Raw genomic sequence first — 23091 nt, forward strand, 5'->3', positions numbered from 1 at the left:
GTGGCTACAGGAAGCTTTTGATATCCTGATACCACTGAAAACAACATAACAGAACAACAAAAAAAACGGCACCTTGGAGAAATACAGAGATAAAATAACAAATTAGAAAGCTGAAACGTGCCTGCTCAAAAGAAACACCAATCTAGACAAATTTCACCTATAGGAATTTAACAGATTATATAAGTCAGCTATCAAAAATGCTAACAAAAGTACTATTCAGACAGAATTAGAATGCTAATTGTGCAAATAAAGAATTCTCTAAAAGGATATATTGAAATTGATATAGGGTGAGAAATAGGGTAGTGCCTTGGACATGCTGAATTAGAAGAAAAGTAACACATATATGTATACATAAGTACATGGAAGGTATATATATATATATATGCATAAGGAAGGTAATATATGTACATTAAAGATGAATTTAATAAACTCTGGCTTTCAAGTGTCGTTGTACTTTAAATTAATTTATTTGTTTTTATTTAATAATTCAATACTGAAGCAATTGTAGATAGTTATGATAAAAGATTTACTTTTTTATGCAATCACTTATATACATGTTAAAAACTTAGAATAATGTAAGCCAAAAAAGCGCATCAGGGGTAACAAGCGCTATATAAATGCAAACCTTTTTACCTCTTCTATCCCTACGCTATGCTTCTCAATCCAAATAACTGACTAATATCCACAACTCAAATTACTTTCATATTTCACTATACTAATTCACCACTAATCCTTTTATGGGTTCCGGAGTTGCGTGCTAATCGCCTAAAAAAAAAAAAAAAAAAAAAATCGCTTTGACTCCTCGTCAGGGGTAGTAGGCGCAATATGTAAAAGCAATTACAATACAATAAGTAATATGTACATTTGTTAAGCAGAACTAACAAATAAGTATATTTTCCAAACATAATTATTATACATGTGTATACAAAGCAATGCACATATGTAGGTACATCTCTATAGTTCAAATAAACCATGGTTCCAAAGGTTGTGCGCCTGGACACTTGCTTACAGGATCTCACCCTCTGCGCTCTTGCTGCTGCTAAGTGTGTTCAGGGAAGTTTGTTTCTGTCTTGTTCTGGCTACACATCTCCATGTTTGCCTGATTTACAATGAAGTGCCCATCAGTTTGGTGTTTCTCTAAGCAAAGCCAACAAATGAAAACGAACAGGCACACTGGATTTGCAAATGCTTGTTCCAACTGGTAATACATCAGTTGTGAAGAACAAGCTTCGTGAGCAAGCTGTCACCACTTTTCTATCAGTGCTCTGTCTCTGCCCCTGACATGTCAAGCTATTACTTGTGACAAGTCACGTAAAGAAGAAACACATGTAAATAAAGAAGAAACACATGTAATGAAACACTTGTGAATTTAAATTTAAAAAATAAAAATAAAAAAATAAACGAGAAATTTGTTAGGATATGATCAAAATAAAAAAGAAATGAATCTTTCCCTGTCCGGAACTGAACCATACATTGAAAGAAAGAAAAAATGGTCACTTTCCCTGACCGGGAATCGAACCCGGGCCGCGGCGGTGAGAGCGCCGAATCCTAACCACTAGACCACCAGGGACTGTGGCATCAGTGTTCAGCATGTGCTTCAAGACAGAGTGTGAGGCTGTATGTTCTTCGGGGTCATGTTCATCAACTAAATAAAGTAGGTACCAAGAACACACAGAGTAACACTCTCAAGCTAGTGTTTTAAGAAAACATCAACAGACACAGAAAACACACTACTTTGAGGCAGACCGTGAAGAATGGAATTTAAATAGACAAATCTGGTAAGAGTTTCAAAGTGCCGAAGATGTATGAGACCCTCAAAACACACAACTGAGAAGGAAAACAGCAAAAAACAATTGAGCATCAAGGGGAAAAAAAACACACAATTCAAGGAGGCCGCACATCTTCTCGGAGATTCCTGCTGGAGGGCAACACATCTTCTCAGGCATCGCATCAGCTCATCCAAGGACTCGACAAACCTCTCAAGTCAGCTCAGCCCGCGCACAAGCACTTCACCCAGCCCAGGGTTTTTGCTTTGGATGCTGGGTCCCCACGCCCTCAATTTAGAGAGTTAGAAGCAGGACTACAAGTCCCAGAATACACTGCAATAACCTGACCTGAATTTAGCAGTAATTCCTGGACTTTGGGAATATAAATCCTAGATGAGGAGGGCGGGGCGGGCACTTCCGGGTCAGTGGTACTTTTGCTTTCACAATGTCCTGTAAGTTCGAAATCATTAAGTTTATAAAGATTCCAAAAAAATTCAGCTTCATATTAAACACTCAGCCAGAGCCCACCCAATCATTTCATTTTATTTCGCGAAAAAACACACTAGGTTAAATACATTGTATTTAATATATAGTATATAGTAATAACCCTCCATTACACGTTTTGTGTTTTTGAAGAACGTACACAGAAGTTTTAAATTAAATCCTTCCCAAAAAGTGTCTCACTGAAAAATTGCCCGTGATCGATTTTAAAAGTTATGTGATTGTATATAAATACGTATAAGAGATGAGGTCATTACTAAAAAAAAAAGCGTCAGTACTCAATAGCAGGCGTGTCACATTCTAGATCACATTTTAAAATAGATGTTCAATAGTCATGCTTTCAAACTATTAAAATATATCCTCCCCGTCGGGGAATTGAACCCCGGTCTCCCGCGTGACAGGCGGGGATACTGACCACTATACTAACGAGGATCCGATGTGTTTGCGATTGTTGAGCAGCTCCTCGTTGAGGCTTTATCCCGCCCTGTCTTGCCTGTGACTGATCTATGTCATTTCCCAGCTCCTTGTCACCACCACAGAGGTCTGTGGCTCAAGAAACACACACACTCCCTCCCTCAAAACACCCACAAACACCCTCCCTCTCACCAACCCTCCCACCTCCTAGCAGGCTCTCTCAGCAGCATCACCTGATGCCAGAGTCACAACAGCTCCCAGCGCTGCTTCAGAGGGGGCCCGGCCTGGCTCTCCACCCCAGGGGCCCCGGCTCTGTCTGATGATGGAGGATTGCAGGGGGCTGCACATAGGGAGGGGGGCAGGAGACCCTCCCACCCGCCTCCGCCAAAGGAGAGAGCTGGGTTGTAAAGGAGAAGAGAGAAGGCAGAAAAAGCCCAGGTGTGTGAGTGTCTGAGAAAGAGGCGCTTTCTATTGTAAAGCAGAGGAAAAAAGTTAAGAGTTTGCAAAAACTCCCTGAAGCCAGAATAGAACCAAAGACCTGAGTCACTTCACTCCAGTCCTCCGCTCTACCAACTGAGCTATCGACAGTTCAGTCGAATGGGGTGATGAGGCGCTTTACCGCATGAGAAGCTGCACTCACACCCCGTGAGAATATTCTTCAAATTGTGTAATTTGCTTTCAATAGGATTGCAAGAAACGTGTCAATAAAGAAAAAAAACAAGCATTTGCAATGCAATAGGTCTCGCTTTTACGAGTTTGAGCTATTGGTATTGTAAATGATAATGTCTTTTACCTGTGTGTTATGTTTGTAGTGGAGGGGATGTTTATGGCGTGGAGCGAAATTATGTGGATTGCTTTGGAATTGTTAGTTATGGAATAGTGTGGGTGAGATTGTGTAGTGTATTTGTGTAGTGGAATTATGTGGCTGAACCGTCCTGAGGTTAATGGCTGTAGAACTATTGGCCTCCGTGTTACACATATAGCCCCTGGATCCAGTTACATGCATTTCATATGTTTCATGATGTAACATGATTTCAGTGACATGGCTGCTGGAACAGCAATACCGGCCTTTTTGTCTTGAGATTGGTTTTGTAAGTGGACTGCACGGTTCCTGCGCTCTCCGGTGCTGTGGAACGACAGCAGTTCCTGCTTAAAGGTAGTCTTATGAATTCAAAACAGAATGTACAGCTGTAATGTTATCTTCTGATATGGAATGCTGAGACATGCTCGAGATAAAGGGCTTCCTTGTTTTTACGGCTCTAAATAAACTGCGCAGAGAATGACCAGCTCTTCATGGCAAAGTGTGGTCAAGGGAAGTCTGTGCCGGAGAGAAGTGTGGTCAAGGGAAGTCTGTGTCGGAGAGAAGTGTGGTCAAGGGAAGTCTGTGCCGGAGAGAAGTGTGGTCAAGGGCAGTCTTCTGTGCCGGAGAGAAGTGTGGTCAAGGGAAGTCTTATGCCGAGAGAAGTGTGGTCAAGGGAAGTCTGCCTGAGAGAAGTGTGGTCAAGGGAAGTCTGTGTCGGAGAGAAGTGTGGTCAAGGGAAGTCTGTGTCGGAGAGAATTGTGGTCAAGGGAAGTCTGTGCCGGAGAGAAGTGTGGTCAAGGGCAGTCTTCTGTGCCGGAGAGAAGTGTGGTCAAGGGAAGTCTTATGCCGAGAGAAGTGTGGTCAAGGGAAGTCTGTGCCGGAGAGAAGTGTGGTCAAGGGAAGTCTGTGGCGGAGAGAGGTGTGGTCAAGGGAAGTCTGTGCCGGAGAGAAGTGTGGTCAAGGGAAGCCTGTGCCGGAGAAGTGTGGTCAAGGGAGGCCTGTGCCGGAGAGAAGTGTGGTCAAGGGAAGTCTGTGCCGGAGAGAAGTGTGGTCAAGGGAAGTCTGTGCCGGAGAGAAGTGTGGTCAAGGGAAGTCTGTGTCGGAGAGAAGTGTGGTCAAGGGAAGTCTGTGCCGGAGAGAAGTGTGGTCAAGGGCAGTCTTCTGTGCCGGAGAGAAGTGTGGTCAAGGGAAGTCTTATGCCGAGAGAAGTGTGGTCAAGGGAAGTCTGCCTGAGAGAAGTGTGGTCAAGGGAAGTCTGTGTCGGAGAGAAGTGTGGTCAAGGGAAGTCTGTGTCGGAGAGAATTGTGGTCAAGGGAAGTCTGTGCCGGAGAGAAGTGTGGTCAAGGGCAGTCTTCTGTGCCGGAGAGAAGTGTGGTCAAGGGAAGTCTTATGCTGAGAGAAGTGTGGTCAAGGGAAGTCTGTGCCGGAGAGAAGTGTGGTCAAGGGAAGTCTGTGGCGGAGAGAGGTGTGGTCAAGGGAAGTCTGTGCCAGAGAGAAGTGTGGTCAAGGGAAGCCTGTGCCGGAGAAGTGTGGTCACGGGAGGCCTGTGCCGGAGAGAAGTGTGGTCAAGGGAAGTCTGTGCCGGAGAGAAGTGTGGTCAAGGGAAGTCTGTGCCGGAGAGAAGTGTGGTCAAGGGAAGCCTGTGCCGGAGAAGTGTGGTCAAGGGAAGCCTGTGCTGGAGAGAAGTGTGGTCAAGGGAAGCCTATGTCGGAGAGAAGTGTGGTCAAGGGAAGCCTGTGCCGGAGAAGTGTGGTCAAGGGAAGCCTGTGCCGGAGAGAAGTGTGGTCAAGGGAAGTCTGTGCCGGAGAGAAGAGTGGTCAAGGGAGGTCTGTGCCGGAGAGAAGTGTGGTCAAGGGAAGTCTGTGCCGGAGAAAAGTGTGGTCAAGGGAAGCCTGTGCTGGAGAGAAGTGTGGTCAAGGGAAGCCTGTGCTGGAGAGAAGTGTGGTCAAGGGAAGTCTGTGCCAGAGAGAAGTGTGGTCAAGGGAAGTTTGTATCGGAGAGAAGTGTGGTCAAGGGAAGTCTGTGCCGGAGAGAAGTGTGGTCAAGGGAAGTTTGTATCGGAGAGAAGTGTGGTCAAGGGAAACCTGTGCCGGAGAAGTGTGGTCAAGGGAAGCCTGTGCCAGAGAGAAGTGTGGTCAAGGGAAGTCTGTGCCAGAGAGAAGTGTGGTCAAAGGAAGTCTGTGCCGGAGAGAAGTGTGGTCAAGGGAAGTCTGTGCCAGAGAGAAGTGTGGTCAAGGGAAGTTTGTATCGGAGAGAAGTGTGGTCAAGGGAAGTCTGTGCCGGAGAGAAGTGTGGTCAAGGGAAGTTTGTATCGGAGAGAAGTGTGGTCAAGGGAAACCTGTGCCGGAGAAGTGTGGTCAAGGGAAGCGTGTGCCGGAGAGAAGTGTGGTCAAGGGAAGTCTGTGCCGGAGAGAAGTGTGGTCAAGGGAAGTCTGTGCCGGAGAGAAGTGTGGTCAAGGGAAGTCTGTGCCGGAGAGAAGTGTGGTCAAGGGAAGTCTGTGCCGGAGAGAAGTGTGGTCAAGGGAAGGTTTGTATCGGAGAGAAGTGTGGTAAAGGGAAGCCTGTGCCAGAGAGAAGTGTGGTCAAGGGAAGTCTGTGCCGGAGAGAAGTGTGGTCAAGGGAAGTCTGTGCTGTGGTCAAGGGAAGTCTGTGCCGGAGAGAAGTGTGGTCAAGGAAAGTCTGTGCCGGAGAGAAGTGTGGTCAAGGGAAGGTTTGTATCGGAGAGAAGTGTGGTCAAGGGAAGCCTGTGCCGGAGAGAAGTGTGCCCAAGGGAAGCCTGTGCCGGAGAGAAGTGTGGTCAAGGGAAGTCTGTGACGGAGAGAAGTGTGGTCAAGGGAAGTCTGTGCCGGAGAGAAGTGTGGTCAAGGGCAGTCTTCTGTGCCGGAGAGAAGTGTGGTCAAGGGAAGGTTTGTATCGGAGAGAAGTGTGGTCAAGGGAAGCCTGTGCCGGAGAGAAGTGTGGTCAAGGGCAGTCTTCTGTGCCGGAGAGAAGTGTGGTCAAGGGAAGGTTTGTATCGGAGAGAAGTGTGGTCAAGGGAAGCCTGTGCCGGAGAGAAGTGTGGTCAAGGGAAGTCTGTGCCGGAGAGAAGTGTGGTCAAGGGAAGTTTGTGTCGGAGAGCTGCCATGCGATGAAAAGATGTGTTTACTGCTCTGGGAACCCAACTAGTAAGAAGCAGATGAATGGTGCAAATGCCGCTGACCGCGGCCCCCGCAGGGGGCCACTCGGCGGTCGGCGCCTTAGTGGCCCCGGGGCCCCGGTCACCCCTCCCCACTCCCTCCTTCGGGGGGGGCGGGGGCGGGGATCCTGATTGTTGCCCCCCTCTGCGTCGGGGGCCGGAAGTGACGCGAAAGGCGCGTCACTTCCGGGCCCAGGTGTGAGGGGAAGGCTATTTAGCCTTCCCCCACCCTCACTGGCGTCCTCTTTGTCGCCCACCTCGCCTTTTACCGGGTCGTTTCGCGGGGGTCGTCGTCGCCGCTCGCCTTGCTGTGGAACTCCTGAATACTTGGGTGAGTTGCCGGATTGCCCCCTCGCCCCGGCCCTGTCCCTGGGCAGTACCAGGAGACGGGGCCCTGTGGTCGGAGCGCCACGGGCGGGGGGGGACCGTGCACAGAGCAAGGCTCGTGTTGATTTCCGTTTTACTGAGCGTGCGATCGTGAGGGAATGCTGTGTTTTGCGTGTTTCCCGCTGCCACGGTTTGCTAGCGCAGGTGGGGACGCAACCGTGCCGGCTATCCGGCGTCCATCGGCATACTGGCTGCCATCTTGGGTGTGGGGCTTAGCGTGTTTCTCCTTCGGCGCAGGGGTCAGTGAGAGCCCCTGTCCGGCCCCGTCCTGTTCACTGAATCTCCCCGTGCCTATAGGTATATAAATACGGTGCGACGCGATCCTATACCTTCGGGTCGAGTTTCGCGCTAGAGAAAGGATTATGCATAAGAGCGAAAGTATATTGGACCGAGGCTCAGGTCCTCACTCGCAAATGGTTTGGTGTTTCCAGGGTGGTTCTTCAGCGAGTCTCGGGGCCGCGGTCGCTTTTGTGTTGCGGCGCTTATCACTTAATCCCCCAGTGCCTATATGTATGTAAAGGCGGTGCGAATTCGGGGTAAATCACTTAATCTCCCCGGGCCGATGTATGTAGGTAAATACGGTGCTACGCGCTCCTATACCTTCGGGTCGATTTCGCGCTTTATAAATATGTAACACATGTCGTAACCGGTACACATTTAAAGCGCTCTAATACCTTCGCTAGACAAATCCGCATTTAATATGCGTAAGCCGTTACTGAGCCTAGCCTTGCAGAGTGTCACCGTGTCACAGGGGCTTGCTGTGCTCCCCGGGTTTAGGCAGGGGGGCCAGGCTTGAGATCCGTCCATGGTTTTCATGAGTAAACCCACCTTCAGTACCCCCGGTCCGGGGAGGTCGGGTCGCCATTCCGACTGTAATCCTGCGTCTCTGTCGCCGCCTCGATCGCGGAGCAGCGGGTGTCGTAACGCGGTGAGTCAGGGGAGAGGAAGGGGTTTGTGCAGGCAGGATTGCCGACTATGGGCAGGACGTCATTACCTTTGATCCTCCGGGTCGCGCCTGCACCGGCGATTCTGGGCAAACGTTTTATCTCCCCGGGCTTGAATGTGCTATGTGTCGCGCCGGCCCCGGTGATTCTGGGGCTAAACGAGTATTATCTCTCGGGGCCTGAATGTACAAGGTGTTGCGCCTGCTCCGGGGATTCGGGCTAAATCAATTATCTCCCCGGGCCTGAATGTGCAATGTAAATGCGGTGCCCACATGTAAGCGCTGATTATACACGGGGCGAATTCGCGCTACATAAAATGGGCAATTGTATTCCTCTGTGGCCTGGCTCTGCCCTGTTTGGTTTGTTTTGTGGGGTCGGGGGGGGGACGGCACCCAGCAAGCGTAGCGAAGGCCCGGTCCCACAGTAGGCTAGTTCGGGTGTCCCAGCAGGGAGCGGGTAGCCGCCCTCCCTCGGCTTTGCCCGCAAGGGTGCGGGTAGTTAGTAGCAAGGGGCCGCGGGTACTGTACAATTTTGGTGTGAGGACAGTGAGTTGGCCCCCGTGCCTGAATATGTAATGTAAAGTGTGCCAATAATTTTGTAGGCACGCTACAATAAAGGCAAATGAACGGAGATTTTGTCGTGTTCGTTCACGCGAGACTGTGATTTTGGGGCAAATGGGCGCCAGGAAAGTAGTATGGGGGTGGGGCGCAAGCGAGCACCATGCTGCTTGCCAGGTTCAAGGTGGGGATGGGGGCAGACGCGAACAGGGTGTGCATGGTTAAACGTGATTTGTATGAGCACCTGTGTCCTCTCTCCCCCCCCCCCCCCCACTCTCCCCCCCCTTTTTTCTTGCGGTACAGCCACGCCTTTTCGTGTATGCATATTTCTTGTGCTTATGCTGGTTTCTCTTGCAGTACATTCGTCCGCTTTCACTGACTGGAGGATTATTAATTGGCGACAGAGAGACGCGAGACAAACACCATCCGTATTCGGGGCTCGGACGGGAGTAAGTACGGGCAGTTGGGGGATGGGGGTACCTCTCGGAGTAGCATGTGGCACTCAGGAACGAAGAACCAACCTCAAAGGGGACGAACAGGCGGTTAACTTTCTCTCTTTCCCAATTGCAGATAAGAGAGCACAACTGCTAAGTGATGGACAGCCAAGGATTATCCCCCCCCCTTTTCACACCAGGGACACAGGTTGAGGAGTCCGTGCCGGACACTTCGGAGGAAGCACGGATTGCCGCTTTCTTGGAGCTGACGAGGGCCAAGGGTTTAGCTTGTGTGACGGAACTATTGAAAGCCAGTACCCCCCCAGACTCTGGGATAGCGATGGACGGTCTGGCTACGGATAAGGATGTAGGGGAGGTTGCGGGCCCGTCACGGTCGAAAAGAATCCGCCGCCCCACGAGCAAAGACTTTCCGGTTGAACAACCACCGGCTCGGAATAGAGCGGCCCCTCCTCACAGGGCCTCAGCGCCCCCCCAGGCGGCGGTTAGCTTGGGGACGGGGGCGCACAACGGACTGCCTTGCCCGCCCCAGGCGACATTTGCCTCAGCAGAGGATTTGGGTAAGCTTTCAGACACTTTAAAAGACTTCATGGCTGAGGTCAGATCCGGTCTGCTGCTTGCCAGGTCACCCCTAGGGGTTGGTCCGGCCGCCCCACCGCCGCCGTCTGTTCTCCCGGCGCCGGGGGGCTTCACGCAGGTCTGGTGTCAGCCGCCGGCTGCGTTGGAACCTCCTCCGCGGCCCACACCCCCAGCTGCTGCTGTGGCCGAGAGCGCGGCAAGTGCGGTCGATACTGCAGTAGTGGTTCCCCCAGTGGTACCGACGCCGGCACCAACGCTAGCCGTAGCACCTAAGCCTCTAGTTACCACGGCCCCGCTAGTATCGGGCCGCTGTTCACTCGCTTGGATGGTCCCTCTAGTGGCCAAAGAAGGGATTTGGCGCAGGGAATTTATTGATATCTTCACCCTTCTCATGCATGGGGCGGAGGGGGTAGATACCAGGAGGATGGGCAACAAGGAAGAGGACAAGCGGGTGCGGTATCATGTATATCCCACCAAAAATATTGTGACTTGGGGTCAGGCCTTTGCCATTTTTGCGGCAGTGATAGTGGAGAAATTCCCAGATGAAGGGCCAGGTCTCTTCCACTATGCAAGCGTGATTACTGAAGAGGCTGCTAAGGGTGGGGGCATGGGATGGTACCACTACGACTGTGACTTCCGCAGACAGAGAGCAATCTGCCCAGATCTTGAATGGGACCAGTTGGAGGTCCGTTTATGGGTAAAACACATGGGCAAGCATACTGAGGGGTCTACGACGAAGTCAGGTACAGAGAGCGGTGTAAAAAGCAAAGAGAAAGAGGATAAAAAGGAGAGGAAATGGGAGAACAGGAAGTCCTTTCGGGGCGGGCGTGGGGGGGGTCGCAGGCCTGGCTTTCGGGCACGGTCTTCTGGAACTTGCAGGCTCTTCAATGCAGGGTTCTGCTCCTGGGACAAATCATGCCGTTTCTCCCACAACTGCAGCGTGTGCGGGGCACCCCATGCCGCTACCGCATGCTCCAAGCGCGACACTCCCGACAAGCCTTCATCAAGCAAGTAGCCCGGGGGGGTTCCCCCCTCCTGCGCTTTGGCCCCCTGCGTACACAGCTGCCAGCGCGCATGACCTAGACCCACACGACCATGTGAAAGGGCCCTCTCCCATCTGCGTAAAGAACCTCCTCAGCGCACTCCGCGGTTACACTAGCAAGGAAGGGTCCCTCATTTCTGAGGGTTTCTTAGACGGTTTCCGCATTCCTTATCAAGGCCCCTTAGTGAGCAGGGATGCGGAAAATCAGAAATCAGCTAGGGAACACCCGGAGGTAGTGCGGGATAAAATAGCGAAGGAGGTGTCTTTGGGCAGGGTGGCGGGCCCATTTTCCTCACCCCCTATGCCCCACTTTGTGATTTCTCCCCTGGGGGTGGTACCAAAAAAGGAGCCAGGGGCTTTCCGACTTATCCACAACCTATCACACCCAGAAGGGGACTCCGTGAATTCCTGGTTGGACGAAGGTAAATGCTCAGTGTCTTACTGCTCCCTAGACCTGGCAGTCGACATGATCAGGAGGGCAGGGAAGGGAGCCTGGCTGGCCAAGTCTGATATCGAATCGGCCTTCAGGCTCCTGCCAGTACACCCGGACAGCCAACACCTTCTGGGCTTCAAGTGGGGGGACCAGGTCTTTTATGATAGGTGTATGCCCATGGGATGCTCGGTGTCTTGTGCGTACTTTGAGGCGTTCAGCTCCTTCCTACAGTGGGCCTTAACAAACAGGTATGGCATTGAGGGAGTGACCCACTACCTGGATGATTTCCTTTTCATCGGGGGAGCTGACTCGCAAGATTGTGCACGGGCGCTGCAATGTTTCAAGGAATTGGCAGGACACCTGGGCGTACCTTTAGCTCCTGGTAAGACCGAGGGTCCGGCGCAGGTTTTGGTATTCTTGGGCATCGAGTTGGACACGGTAAAGGGCGTGTCCCGACTCCCTGCGGATAAGGTACAGGCCTTGCGTCAGGAGATCTGCGATCTACTGGGTAGGGACAAGGCGACTCTGGGTGAAATCCAATGCCTGCTAGGGACCCTGAATTTTGCGCTAAAGGTCATACCCATGGGGAGGGTCTTTGCACGTAGGCTGGCTAGGGCGACTGCTGGTATAAAAAAGAAACATCACTGGGTCAAGCTGGGGACAGGGCTGAAGCAGGATCTGGTGGTATGGAGCGAATTCCTCGCCTGCTTTAATGGGACGGTTATTTGGAAGCAGCCCTGGATTGATAGTCAGGAACTTTGTCTTTTCACAGATGCCTCAGGCAGGGAAGGTTTTGGGGCTATCTTGGGCGAAGAATGGTGCGCGCAGGGATGGCCCAATGTTTGGCGCAGGCGTAGGATCACCAAAAATGTTACTGTGTTGGAGCTCTTCCCGATTGTTGTTGCATTACACCTATGGCCGGCGGCATTGTCAGACAGAAAGGTGGTGTTCTGGTCTGACAACATGGCGGTCGTTCAGGCAATTAACAACCAGTCCGCCAGGTGCCGGCTGGTGCTGTGCTTACTAAGGGAGTTGGTCCGGGCTTGCCTGCGCATCAATGTGGAGTTTAAAGCCAGGCACATTGAGGGGATTCAAAATGTGGCAGCTGACGCTCTTTCTCGTTTTCAGTGGCTCCGATTCAGGGAGGCCTGGCCGCGGGCGAGAGCGCAGATGACCCCATTCCCGGACCATCTATGGAGGATCCTGCAGTGGGACTGAGCCTGAAAGAGATGGGAGAAAGAGCTCTGGCCCCAGGTACCAGAAAGCGTTACAGCGCCCACATGGCAACATTCAGAGCAACTTCTGTGGCACTGGGTACTTCAGGGGCTGCGTTGGTGTCCCAGGTCCGAGCATTTCTGGTGTGGGCTAGGGGACAAGGGAAGAGCCGTTCATGGGTGGGCAGTCACTTGGCAGCCGTAAGCCACGACACTAGGTTGTCTGGCGGGGCGGATCCCACTAACTCCTATCCCATCCGGGCCGCCTTGAAGGGTTGGGCTAGGGAGGAGCCCAGGGCCCCTGATAATCGAGCGCCCATTGATTTCGAAATCCTGAAAGGCATGCTAGGGGCTCTCGAGTTAGTCACCTACTCTCATTACGAGGCCACGCTGTTTTCAGCCACATTCTGCTTAGCATTCTTCGGGGCTTTCAGAGTCAGTGAGTTAGTGGCTAGGTCCAAGGTCGACGGTTCAGGGGATGCGCTGGCAATTTCAGACGTGTCTATTTCCGGGTCACTGACCATTCTTTTACGCAAGTCCAAGACTGATCAGGCGGGGCGGGGGATCAGGGTGGTTCTCCAGCCCCTAGGTGACCCCAGGTTCTGCCCAGTACAATGGGTAAAGGCGTTTTTGGAACACAGACCGCCTGGCCCTGGTTATCTCCTGTTGCATTCAAATGGTACCCCTGTAACTAGATACCAGTTTGAGCAGGTAATCAGGGCCAGTTTAGCCAGGGCGGGGCTCGCCCGGCCGGACAGAAGGTATTCCAGCCACTCCTTCCGCATTGGCGCTGCCACCGCCGCTCACCTGGCGGGATTAGAGGCCGCTCAGGTGAAGAAACTGGGGCGTTGGGAATCTGATTGCTATAAGATATATGTTCGCCCGTGAGGCAGCTTTTAGTAATGTGTTTGTGATTTATGGTGTGTATCGTTGAAATCACCCTTTCTGATTAAATAACTTGTGTGTACACCATGTCTCCTCTTTATTAGGACGAGTGGTGTGGGTGATCGGGCATTCATTTGTCGCCCGGGCGGCCCAATGGGCATTGCACCGAAATTGGATGCGACACTTCCCTCAGACCGAAGTGGAATGGATGGGGGTGCCGGGGATGAGATGGTTCGAACTCAGGAATAAGATCGAGCAGAGACTAAGAGCACACGGGTCCACCTTGCCCCACCTGTTGGTGATTCACCTGGGTGGTAACGACCTTGTTACCCTAGGGAGACGATTGCTGTTATTAGCCATGAAAAGAGACTTAGGGGAAATCTGCAAACGTCTGGGCGAGTGTGAGATCGTGTGGTCAGAGATCATCCCCCGCAGGTCTTGGCGGGGAGCTAAATCCTTAGAAGCGGTAGAGCACTCCAGGAGGCGCATTAATGGAGCAATGCGTAAGTTCACAGCCCAAAGGGGTTTGGGCTTTATTCGCCATGAGATGATTCGGGGGAATGTAAAGGGGTACTTCGACTTGGATGGTGTACACCTCTCCCAAATAGGCATGGACCTGTTTTTATTGGATCTAAGCGAAGCATTGGTGAATAGAGGGTGCAGGTAAAGAGCTAGGTTGGTGGGGGGCCCTGGCTGCGACGGTTAGCCGCCTCCAGAGCTGTGGCGGAGTTACAGGGCGATCTGGAAGCAGGCCGGTACAAAGGGTACCTCTGCGCGGCACCACGTGGTGCCTGAGCCAAAACGAGGAGCCTCCAGAGAGGTCCCGGAAGCCGGTCGGCGCCCCGCTAGGCCTGTGGGCGGTTGTGGGCCTGAACAACCGGGGGCTTGCTATGCGACGCTCCGCCCCGAGAGGGGGGGTGTGAGTAGAATCTCAACGGCACGTGATCGAAAAAAGAATCACTTGGGGGGCAGCACTTGCGGGTCGTTCCCGTGCTGCCTGGCTCATCAGGCGGGGCAGGTGAAGTAGATGGCCGCCTGCCCTTGGATCGCCCGTAAGATAACCCACCTATTACATATCCTGGAATTATGTAATAAATCCTGCAGCATTTGTTACCCATTTACAACTGTTTCTTGTGTCTTCTTTGGGTAACCTAATTTGGGGGAGGGGGGAAAGCGGGGTGCCCCTGGGGGTACTATGGGTCTGACATGACGTTTTGTGCAAGGACACACAGTGTGTCATAAAGGCTGAAGTTACGTCTTTGCTGAAACCTATGAACAGAAGCATAAAACTAGAAGAAAGGAATGTGCCCCAACACTGCTCAGCAATGCAAAATGTGTATAACATTCCCATGTCATTTGTGAAGGGTGAGAGTACGAGAGACAGCTGTCCTAGGAAGGGTGGAGGGGTTATTACAATATGTGCCCCCCTTCTTGGGGGTGAACCAGTTGATGTTTGTTGCCCGCACAATACCGGACTTTCGAAGGATACGGTGTGGTATTAATATCGGAGATCCACGCAGCTCTGTGCTGCTTCTGTTGTTATTAAAACTGAATGTTTAGTTCGTCGGGCGTCATATCCTGGCGGTGTGTAAAATATGATATGTATTAATAGAACAATTTTAAAGGCAAGATAACAGAGTAAACTATAATGTGTGCACACATGTATACGCAATCCATGTTTACGCGTAAGAAGCATTATATATCAGTCCGCGCTGACACACAAAGCATTTCTCCACAAGTGTTCACCTGTCTGGAACTGAAATCCCGTCATTACATCCTCTCGAAATTGAAGGCGATTCATTCCAATTTCTAGAATGTGCCTGCACAGAAATAACAGGGCCGACGCTCTTTCTCCCTGTTCCACAGCGGCGCCAACAACTAAGTGGCAAGCATGGCAGCTTTCTGTATGTACACTTCGAGTGCCAACTCTGTAGGGTGGTATGAAGGGGGTGGGGTTGTGTGTGGCAAGAAGCATCACGTTGTTAATAGAAAAAGTATGCACGGAACCGGCCTTCTAAACATAGGGCGCGACGAGAGCCACCGACGGTAGTTGGGGAAGCAAACACACCAGAGAACCAGGGTCCACACAGACACTCGCATGCAGCCTTTGCACAATGAAATTCCTTTCCAACAAAATTGAAATAAGCAAAAAGACACACGGCTCCGCTCAAACATCTCTTTATAACGAAGACAAGGAGGAGCTGCAAACAAGTACATCACGCACCTTCCTAAGTGAGCCATTTCACCAGAGGCCTGAAAACAAACGTTCAAGGTATGGCCACCAGGCTGCTTGTGTGTGTGCTTCTTATTGAAAGGATCCACGACGGACGAGTTTACCGGGCTCACCGACGAAACGTAAGACCAGGAGTAATGCGCTCCTATATTAAATCGAAATGTGCCAGCTCTTCTGTAAACTAGTACCAATCGGGCCCAGAATAGAACTGCCGCCTCCACGGAGATGTATGGTGCACAGAGTGAAACTAGGGCAACACACTGTAGAATGTGCACTGCAAGACCCAGAATTCATCTTGCTGGGGGCCAAAGGAATGAAGGGGGGCATTAGAAAGGGGGGAGAAAGAAAGAAACAGGAACGCGGAAGAAATACATATCGATGCTTCAGCAGTGCATGAATGGACCGAAGGTTTAAAGTTTCACTATTAAAAAATGTTTCAAATAAAAAGCTTCTGCCGAAACCCGGGATCGAACCAGGGACCTTTAGATCTTCAGTCTAACGCTCTCCCAACTGAGCTATTTCGGCTGCAGATGGCCCTCTTTTCTGATTACTCAGGGTTGAGACCTCATGGTGGATTTCCGCATTATTGGTGAGTTTACAGGGGTTATTCCCAGGCGTCCAGGGCTCTCATCACCTCCGCCCTGACACTGAGAGAAGCCTCGCTGGGGGGCGCTGCTGTCCTCCCAGCACTGAAGACCAGACACGCAGCTGGCATTTGAAGCAGTGACGTCATCGACGCCGTGACTCTTCCCAAAACTCAACCAAATCCAGGCAGGTAAAACTGCACCCACCCTAACCCTGCCCCCTCCCCTCCCTGGGTGCTCCTCAGAGAGACCTCACTCAGTCCCTCCACACCGAGCACCTCCTCCCCTCCCTAGTGCCTCACAGAGAGACCTCAATCAGCACCTCCACACCGACCCCCCCCCCCCCTCCCCAGTGCCCAGGGCCGGTTCTAGGATTTGGGGGCCCTGGGCCACAAGGGAATGTGCGAGGCCCCTCTCATTGACATATGTGACGCAGCTGAGGAAGCCGCTTTGTGCAGAGCACTCCTGGGCCTCAGCTTCCCCTCCCGGCCTCCCACAAGCGCCTCTCTTACAGCTCGGATCGGGTGGAGGTGTGAGGAATGCTCGAGCGCTGAAAGTTGAAACTGTGGGGGCGCTAATTGCTGGACAATGGGCGTCCCACTGTGTGGTTTTTTTTGCCAACTACCCTAAGTTGTGAGCGCAATTAGCTTGGCTACAGTTACCCACCATCTCCTCTTCCTCTCCGGCTCGGGTTGGTTACAATCTAGGATCTGCAGTTTCCACACATGGGCATTGGATGGCTGCTGCGATTCACGCGCTCTGTATGATTTAGTATGTTCTATTTACACAGAATATCATGGACTTGTTGTTTTACCATTTAACGTATGGACAAATACATGCAAAGAGTTTATAAATGTTGGAAATGTGATGTAAGCGAAATGTGATTAATTAAAATAAAGCTGTAAACTGTCCACGTTTGGCCTCCTTTGTCTGCATTCTTTGTGCACTATGTCACTTCGAGAAGTGTATGAGCAGTGGCTGGGAGGGAGGGCTGGAGAAGCAGCAGATAATGCAGTGGTAATTTGTAAACAGAATTAATGTAAAGAGCAGATGAAATGGTTGTGACTGCTTTTTTTCGTACATTCAATTGTTATTTTGGTCATTAAAATATCCAACTTTCGCCATTATACTGGTAAATGCCTCGTGCCATAAAGGAAATTAAATCGCAAACAAAAAAAGCGGGAGGGAGTAGTGAGGTGTATCATGCCCTCGCCCTGTGAGGTGTATCATGTCCTCGCCCTGTGAGGTGTATCATCATCATGCCCTCGTCCTGTGATGTGTATCATGCCCTCGCCCTGTGAGGGGTGTATCATGCCCTCGCCCTGTGAGGTGTACCATGCCCTCGCCCTGTGAGGTGTATCATGCCCTTGCCCTGTGATGTGTATCATGCCCTCGCCCTATGAGGTGTACCATGCCCTCGCCCTATGAGGTGTACCATGCCCTCGCCCTGTGAGGTGTACCATGCCCTCGCCCTGTGAGGTGTACCATGCCCGGCCTCGCCCTGTGAGGTGTACCATGCCCTCGTCCTGTGACGTGTATCATGCCTTTGTCTGTGATTTGCTGTGTCCGATGTCTTCTTGATCATTCTAACGTGGGAATCTCCCATTCAGGTGCGAAAGAACCTAATTCCAGGTAGGTACTTGATGCTCTAACAAAAAACGTTCGCTCTGTTGTAAAGCGCTCTCACACCTCTGTGTAAAGTAGTACGCTCTATTTATAAACGTATAAATCAATAAATCGACGACGGAGCAGTCTTGTGCTTATTGGCTGCAGTGCAGGCCGAGCCTCGTCCCCTGCTGGTACCTTCTGGGCTTACGGATATGAGACACTGACGGAAGAGTCGGAGAGTTGACCCCAAACTTCTTTTTAAACACGGTCTGCAGCTCTAAGATATACAGGATAGTGGCGCCTGCCTGACTGGATACCCTGCACGGTAAGGGAGGGGGGGCGGGGGGGGGGGGGGGGGGGCACAGAAACAAGCTGGCACCAGGATGTTGTTCCGGTGTCCCGCAGTGTCTCTAAATGGTCCCCTTGCAATTGGGACAAGAGGAAGTGTCCCTCTGCCCTAGGCTTCCTGACACCATCCCTGAGAGGCGGGTAGGGGGCCCTATCAGCAGGAAAACTAAAGTACACACCACCAGTGCAGGGCCCCATGCTGGTAGGCTGATTGGAGTGCCCTGGGCAACTGCCCACACTGCCCATGCCTAGCGCCTGCCCTGCTAGTGACCCTACGAGAGACATAATTAAGCCCCTCCCTGGTGTCCCTCACAGAGAGCTCAGTCAGCCCCTCCCTGGTGCTCCTCAAAGAGAACTCAATCAGGCCCTCCCTGGTGCCCCTCAAAGAGAGCTCAATCAGCCCCAGCCCCTCCGCACCTACCACATCCTCCCCTCCCCAGTGGCCCTCAAAGAGAGCTCAATCAGCTCCTCCACACCGACCCCTTCCTCCCCTCCCTGGTGCCCCTCAGAGAGACCTCAATCAGCCCCAGCCCCTCCGCACCGACCCCCTCCTCCCCGGTGCCCCTCAGAGAGATCTCAATCAGCCCCAGCCCCTCCACACCGACCCCCTCCTCCCCTCCCTGATGCCCCTCAGAGAGACCTCAATCAGCCCCAGCCCCTCCTCACTGAACCCCACCTCCCCTCCCTGGTGCCCCTCAGAGAGACCTCAATCAGCCCTGTAAAGTTATGTGGGGGGGCAGGCCACAGGGGTAGCGCAATACTAGGCTGTGCTGCTGCGCGGCGCGGAGACAATCAGCCAACACCAGATCGTGGGACGGAGACCGCGCCCTCGAGCGGGCGGCTCCGTTTATTCAACCCCGCAGGCCACGCCTGGCCTGCGGATGCAGTGCGACGTCATAGTGCACAACTAGACTGCAGGATACTACATCCCTATCCAACTCAGTCAATGAAAACACAAAAATGCAAACTCAACATATCAAAAAGGTTCAAACAGTTCAAAGCCCCGGAGGGGTGGTACTTGCTTGCTCCCCGTCGGCCGCTTCCGGACACCTTCAGCAGGAAAAGTTTCTCAACCGCTGACTGGGGCGAGGGTTGGGCCGGAGGCTATATCTTTGCGGAGAGTCTCGCAGTCGCGGACCCACAGGGGGTCCACCCTCTGGTACTACGTTCGATGCTGGTGTCCCGGTGGCTTGGTGGTTTCGGGTGTCGGGGTAGGTGCGCTCCCGGCGGGCTCTTCCGAGAGTCTTTCTGGATGGCGTGGGGGCACCTCTTTGAACCACGATACATTGCGGGACACCTGCTCTCCTCCTTTTTGGGCTGTCATCATGGTCCCTCGCATTACGACGACCGTCCAGGGTCCTGGTTCATAGTTGGTTCTGAACTTCCCTCCCGGGTGGCGGTCCTTCAGTAGAACGGTGGCTCCCGTGCCGAGTGCCCTCAGCCTGGCACAGCGACGAACGCTGGCCTGTTGGTTCCGCCGGGATCTTCTAGTCTGTACAGCCTCAATCTCTACTGGGGGCGGTGACCACCCTGGGGGCGTGGGGAGTAAGTCTCTCCGTGGGCCCTGGAGCATCAGTGCCCACGGGCTCCTCTGGGTGGTACAGTGTGGTGAGCTCCGGTATTCCCGCAGGAACTCGTGTAGTCATGTTTCCAGGTCTACTTGTTCCACCTCTGCAATGCGGAACACTTTGTTCAGCGTACGCATAAAGCGCTCCACGTCGCCGTTGGCCTGGGGCCACTGCGGTGTTATTCGCCGGTGGTGTATTCCCCTCTGGCTTAAGAACGTGGCGAATTCCGCTCCCTGGAAGGGTGGTCCATTATCACTTCGGATCTCTTGTGGGAATCCAAACATGGCGAACGCTTTCTCCAGGGCTGGCTTTACCTGGGAAAATGCCGTGGACGCCACTAGTTCTACTATGGGATATTTCGAATAAGCGTCCATTAAGACCAACGTGTGGCCTCCTCCTGGGAAGCTCCCGAAGTCCATGCTTACTTGAGACCACGGGGTGGTACACGCATCTTCGGTGATTACCGGTGTGGGCCTCTCCGGGTTTCCAGTCAGTTGGCATACGGGGCACCGCTTGACGTATTCCTCCACCATGTCTTCCAGCTCCGGGAACCAGACCTTCTCCCGCATTCTGGCCTTCATCCTGGTGACTCCTTGGTGTCCCCCGTGGGCTAGTTGTGTCGCCTTGTGTCTCAGGGTCGGGAGTATCACCAGCCTGGGTCCTCGGAGTAGGACCCCGTCACCTGTGGCGCTGAGTTCATGCCTTATGTGCCACATCTTCGCGGAGTACTCCCGCTCGTCCGGGCTCCATGAGTTGGCTTGCCGCAGATAATTCGCCCACATCCCCTCCTGGACCGCTTTCAGAGTTCGGTTGTACACGACGTCCTCGACGGCTGCCTCCTTAATGTCTTCCTGAAAGCGAAGAACAGTGGTTCTGTCGGGAAGTGAGCAAACTAACTTAGACGTGTACTGAATACACTTTAGAACTGTACAGGACACACACAGACCCAACGAAACAGAACTGAATTCGAGTTACTTGATGGAATGATATTAATTATTGCAATGAAAACACCAAAGTGTTTACAGGGTAAACCAACCAGATTACACATACAAAATGGAACAATTTGTGAAACAGTGATTACTTGAACAAAAAAATCACATATAACAAATATGTACAATGGACAATACATAGAAATAATAAACAAACAGATCCGGCTTGAAGTACATAGGCCACTATAGGTTGTGATTTCCTTGTTCTATATGTGGATTTGCACGGACGCATAGGACAGGTAACGTCGACGTTTCGACCCAATATGGTTGTGCCAATTAGTATGCATCAAAGGGGGTCTTCATCAGGACAAGAAATAGGTTGGGGACCTGGGAAAGCGATTTAATTAATTGGAAATAGATTCCTCGTGTCTCTTATGCAGGGGGCCGACATCAACTTTGAGAGTAAATTCTGTTCAAATTCTGTAGGACGGTAAATTTGATTTGAAAAGAGGAGTGGTGCTGTCTCAACAATCGCCACGTATTCAAGTCCGCGAATTGGACGTCTTGATCCGTCAAAGGCTCAGCTGCAACGTTACCTGTCCTATGCATTGTTTCTTTTCCTCTTCTCCTGCCTCGTCCTGTAATTTACCGTCCTACAGAATTTGAACAGAATTTACTCTCAAAGTTGATGTCGGCCCCCTGCATAAGAGACACGAGGAATCTATTTCCAATTAATTAAATCGCTTTCCCAGGTCCCCAACCTATTTCTTGTCCTGATGAAGACCCCCTTTGATGCATACTAATTGGCACAACCATATTGGGTCGAAACGTCGACGTTACCTGTCCTATGCGTCCGTGCAAATCCACATATAGAACAAGGAAATCACAACCTATAGTGGCCTATGTACTTCAAGCCGGATCTGTTTGTTTATTATTTCTATGTATTGTCCATTGTACATATTTGTTATATGTGATTTTTTTGTTCAAGTAATCACTGTTTCACAAATTGTTCCATTTTGTATGTGTAATCTGGTTGGTTTACCCTGTAAACACTTTGGTGTTTTCATTGCAATAATTAATATCATTCCATCAAGTAACTCGAATTCAGTTCTGTTTCTTTGGGTCTGTGTGTGTCCTGTACAGTTCTAAAGTGTATTCAGTACACGTCTAAGTTAGTTTGCTCACTTCCCGACAGAACCACTGTTCTTCGCTTTCATTATTACGCCCAGGTTCTGAGGGTTACTGGGTTGCCCCATTATCCTTAATGGTCCTTAATGTCTTCCAGCGTCATGTTCACCGGGCATGATGCTGTTGCTACAAGGTGCACATACTGTTCGGTGTCCTCACTGTCGTCCTGTGCGTGGTTCGGGGCCGGGTGCCGGGATAGAAAATCCGCAGGATTCTTGGCTCCTGGCCGGTACACGACTTCCATTTCGTATGGCTGTAGCTGGACTGCCCACCTCTCGATGCGCGGCAGCGGGTGGGGCGCCGTCCCTTTGAAGAGTGGCACGAGCGGTTGATGGTCCGTGACCATTGTAAATGGTTGTCCCTTGAGGTACAAATGGAAGTGGTTGCAGGCCCATCTGATGGCCAGCGCTTCTCGCTCAATCTGTGCGTACCTGGCCTCGGTCGGGGTGAGTGATTTGCTGGCGAACGACAGTGCTGCCCACCGTCCTGGTTCCTGTTCCTGGGCCAGCACTGCGCCCAGCCCGACAGGGCTGGCATCCACTAGGACCTCCGTCTTCTTGGCTGGGTCAAAATAGGCGAGTGTGGCTTCCCCTAGCAGTGCATCCTTTATTCCTTGGAACGCTGCTTCTTCCGCTGGTCCCCATTGCCACTTGGCGTCCGACCTCGTGAGGGCTCTCAGAGGTTCTGCTCATGTGGCGAGTCTGGGGATGAATCGTCCGCAGTATGTCGCCATTCCTAGGAAACATGCGTACTTCCGTTGGGGATGTCGGTGCGGGTGCATCCTTGATGGCCTGTGACTTACGGGGGTCCACCTGAATGCCTTCTTGGTTGAATACATAACCGAAGAACTCCAGTGACGGCTGGAAGAACTGGCACTTGTCCTTGTGTAGGGTCGCTCCATGCTCTTTGAGGCGCGTCAGGGTTTTGCGGAGATGTTGGTAATGTTCTGCGGCCATCGCCGAATGGATGAGGATGTCGTCGCTTACGTTTAGCACGCCAGGTAGCCCCGATAACAACTCTCGTATTGTGTTTTGGAATACCTCTGCCGCAGATGATATTCCGAAGTTGAGCCTTTTGTATCGTCGTAGGCCTAAGTGGGTGCTGAAAGTGGTGATATAGCGGCTTTCCTTGGACAGTGGGAGTTGGTGATACCCTGCGTTCAGATCAATCTTCGAGAACCACTTCGAACCGTTCACGTCGGCGATGATATCATCCATAGTTGGCGTGATATGTCGTTCCCTTCGTATGGCTTTATTTGGCAGTCGCATATCGATGCAGAGGCGTATTGCCCCCGGCTGTTTCGGCTTCTCTGCGATAACCATTGGTGAAACCCAGGGAGTCGGGCCAGATACTTTTTCAATGACCCCCTGTTTTTCCAAGTTCTCAAGTTCTTTCTCGACCAGCGGCCTCAGGTGGAAAGGGACTCTCCTGTGTCGCAGCGCGACGGGGATGACTGTTTTGTCGATGTGCAGTTTGATTGGG

At 51.9% G+C, this 23091-nt stretch overlaps 3 non-coding genes across 3 annotated transcripts; all 3 read right to left on the bottom strand.

The window, feature by feature from the left end:
* Positions 1–1498: 1498 nt before the first annotated feature.
* Positions 1499–1570, bottom strand: TRNAE-CUC (transfer RNA glutamic acid (anticodon CUC)). The gene has a single exon. It is a non-coding gene; the product is annotated as a tRNA-Glu (tRNA).
* A 1057-nt stretch (positions 1571–2627) lies between these two features.
* On the bottom strand, positions 2628–2699 carry TRNAD-GUC (transfer RNA aspartic acid (anticodon GUC)). Its single transcript has one exon. It is a non-coding gene; the product is annotated as a tRNA-Asp (tRNA).
* A 13137-nt stretch (positions 2700–15836) lies between these two features.
* On the bottom strand, positions 15837–15909 carry TRNAF-GAA (transfer RNA phenylalanine (anticodon GAA)). Its single transcript has one exon. It is a non-coding gene; the product is annotated as a tRNA-Phe (tRNA).
* Between the last annotated feature and the right edge of the window lie 7182 nt (positions 15910–23091).

This window comes from Triturus cristatus, chromosome 4_1 (genome assembly GCF_964204655.1).
Source record: "Triturus cristatus chromosome 4_1, aTriCri1.1, whole genome shotgun sequence".
Lineage (NCBI taxonomy): Eukaryota > Metazoa > Chordata > Amphibia > Caudata > Salamandridae > Triturus > Triturus cristatus.